The sequence below is a fragment of the Austrofundulus limnaeus genome, unplaced genomic scaffold (genome assembly GCF_001266775.1).
Source record: "Austrofundulus limnaeus strain Quisiro unplaced genomic scaffold, Austrofundulus_limnaeus-1.0 Scaffold58, whole genome shotgun sequence".
NCBI classification, from domain to species: Eukaryota; Metazoa; Chordata; class Actinopteri; order Cyprinodontiformes; family Rivulidae; genus Austrofundulus; species Austrofundulus limnaeus.
This window is the reverse complement of record NW_013952460.1, coordinates 2,341,517-2,344,002: the sequence shown is the minus strand read 5'-3', so window position 1 is coordinate 2,344,002 and position 2,486 is coordinate 2,341,517.

The window sequence follows — 2,486 nt, the reverse complement described above, 5'->3', positions numbered from 1 at the left end:
CACACACACACACACACACACACACACACACACACACATATTTTTTAAAAAGGAGCAACAGAAGAAACTTTTTTTGTTCTCTTGACATAGCCTACTACTGTATCTAAAGAGAAGGCTGGCTGCCACGACACAGTTATTTTTAACCCTTTTAAAACTCTACTTCCTACCAGCTGGTCAAAGAATCATATGTCCAATGTGACACAAAAAGGATGATTCAGTTGAATGTAGAATCTGTCTCTAATATTGATAAAAAAGTGTTTATTTATGTAGTTTAAAATATGTTTAACAACATGAAAATACACCAGAATGCAGGAAACAGCACCTACTTCATTCAAAATTTTCTGGGGGAGAACACCCCCTCCCACATTGGGGTTATGATGGCAACTAGTAGAAGCAAATGTAGCATTTTCCTCCTTCAATTTATGACTTTTGATGGACACAACTTGTTGTTATGACTGTTTGAGGAAAGAAGTCAAATATACTCATTTCAGACTTCCTGTTAAGGATCTGGCATGGTCCTTTGGCTTCAAATTAGCATATTCTTACACCCCCCACCAGACTTCCTGACACCTTAACGTTATCAAATAAGAGTGGTCACATTCCTGTTCCAACCCCCATAAGGACAAGCCTGTTCACTCTCTTCAAAGTGGGGGTGTCATAAATGCTTCTGCCAGAACCCTTCCAGCATGACTTGAACAAAGGACCCACATTCTTCATTAAAATGTGAAAAAAAGAGAAAAGATGAAGGAACCTGTATCTAATGTTTTTCTACTTTATTGATAAGAATGTCACCTAACCCATTTTTCTTACAGCAAAGAACTAAAAAAGATCATAAAGGATCTATTAAGTTTTGCTTAGTTAACTATTCAGTAGCTGTGTGTATTTTGGTATTAATTTTTATGAAATGTTTTTCTGAAAAAGATGTTTCTTTAAACTGTGTTATTACGAAAGTTAACCTTAGAAAACTTTAGGTTTGAATTTAACTAAATGGACATTGTTATTTTACTGAGGTAAAGCAGATGTCCCACTCCCTTTAATTAGATGCAAGATAATTAGACTAAAACACTCCCTTCCTTTGTCCTGAAGAAAATGTTTTCCCTCCAAACATTTGATTTGTTAAAAACTTTGGTAATTTTTTTCAGTTGGCTAACTAAAACCTTGACTCCGCCCATAACAGAGGTCTTAAAAGTTAGTACACAGAAGCAGAAAAAGAAAGAAGAGAAGAGAACAAAGACGAGAGAACAGTTTTAAGCCAGAAGCAGCTTTTAAGCAGGAGACCCCCTCTTGCCAGGCCTTCCCTTTGCTGATCAGGATGGGGAAGGGGTGGGGGTCATCCAACATCTCCGCTATTTGATCCGTAATAGCTCGTTCATCCCATTTCGACTCAGCCTTTGAGTTTGATTTATAGGAGTCAAATAAGCTAATGGTAATTCATCTGTCGTTTTAGTCCATTTTTTCCTACAAAGTGTAGATCAAATCAAAATCTTACAGCCACCTGTGAAGGACCAGACTCCCAAGTCACCAGAGAGAGAGAAACTCCTTTTCTGACCACGGGACCAGTCGAGTCTATCAGGCAGACCGCCTGACGTCCAGTTTGAATGGAGAGCTGTCTGGAGAACAAGCTCCAGAGATGACCTTCCACCGCTGACTTCAACCTCCTGGTACCCACACAGCAGAACAACAAAAGGGTAAAAAGGTGAACACTTGTCTTGGTGAAACATGGGTGCTCAGACGTAGATTTGATTTTTTATCTTTGTAGGAGATTTGGTAAACTAAACGTTTTTCTCGACCTTAATTTAGCTAGGAATCCCTAGTTAAACAACCACAGCTAAACAGCTTATCTAWCCTCACCTCCCTCAGAGCCTCAAACCCACTTCTCAGTGTTTATTTTTGTTACATGTTGTTTGTTTTCGTTTGTCTGTTTGTCCATTCACTTGTGATAACAAACTCTCTCAGTTTACCTGGTTCAAACATGTCATCATCCATTCATTGTTTGCCATAGTTGTAAATACATTTAATCTGTAAATAAATGGCCCGTGGAGAACGTGCCAACATAAGCTAATCTCAAATTTTTTGTGTCTTGATGAGATATTCTGGTTTTGATATGACAAGGACTCATAGATCAATTTGGGTAAATTTATTCTGAGACTGATTACAATAAAGTACAGTTTTTCATTTCTTTCCTGGGTCAGTATCTGATCGAATTAAGGATGTGGTGCTCCGAGGAATAATATATTTAAATATAATATGTTTAAATATATTCACAAATGATCAATTTCAGAATTCTAACGTTTAAAATACCCCTACACAAAGATAAATGTAATAGTACTTATGTGAAAGAAATAATAACTGTAAAATCAAAAAGAAAGGTGGGACTGAGAAGGTGAGGAGTATAAGCAACATTTACATTTAATAAACATCCAGGTGTCATCCAGAAGCTATTTTTTAAAAGAAAAAAAAAAATTTGGAGGCTTGCAGATTATATT